We start from the raw sequence: 510 nt of genomic DNA, 5'->3' as shown, positions 1-510 counted from the left end.
CATTGCGTACTGTTTTACGTCTTATGTTCATGGTTTTTATGCACATTTTCATGTTTTCATGTTTTACGTTCACGTTTTCATGTTTTATGTTCACGTTTTCACGTTTTTATGTTCATGTTTTCATGTTTTATATTCATGTTTTTATATTTTACGTTCACGTTTTTACGTCTTTATGTTCATGTTTTCATGTTTTACGTTTACGTTTTCACGTTTTACGTTCACGTTTTTATGTTTTATGTTCACGTTTTCACGTTTTTATGTTCATGTTTTCATATTTTACGTTTTATATTCATGTTTTTATGTTTTTACGTTCGCGTTTCATGTTTTATGGTAACGTTTTATGTTCATGTTTTTTTCATGTGTACGCGTTTCTTACGTTTGCCACAACGAACGCGTCGCGACACGTTTTTCTTTTGTTTACATTTGGTCACGTTTGATAAAATTCCTGCGAACAGAGGGGAGGGGGGTACCCCCTCTTAACAACATTATTTAAATAATTAAGGGGAGGGG

The sequence above is a fragment of the Wasmannia auropunctata genome, unplaced genomic scaffold, assembly GCF_000956235.1.
Source record: "Wasmannia auropunctata unplaced genomic scaffold, wasmannia.A_1.0 LD336071.1, whole genome shotgun sequence".
Classification (NCBI taxonomy): domain Eukaryota; kingdom Metazoa; phylum Arthropoda; class Insecta; order Hymenoptera; family Formicidae; genus Wasmannia; species Wasmannia auropunctata.
The sequence above is the reverse complement of the archived record's forward strand: the minus strand, read 5'-3'. Positions refer to the sequence as shown.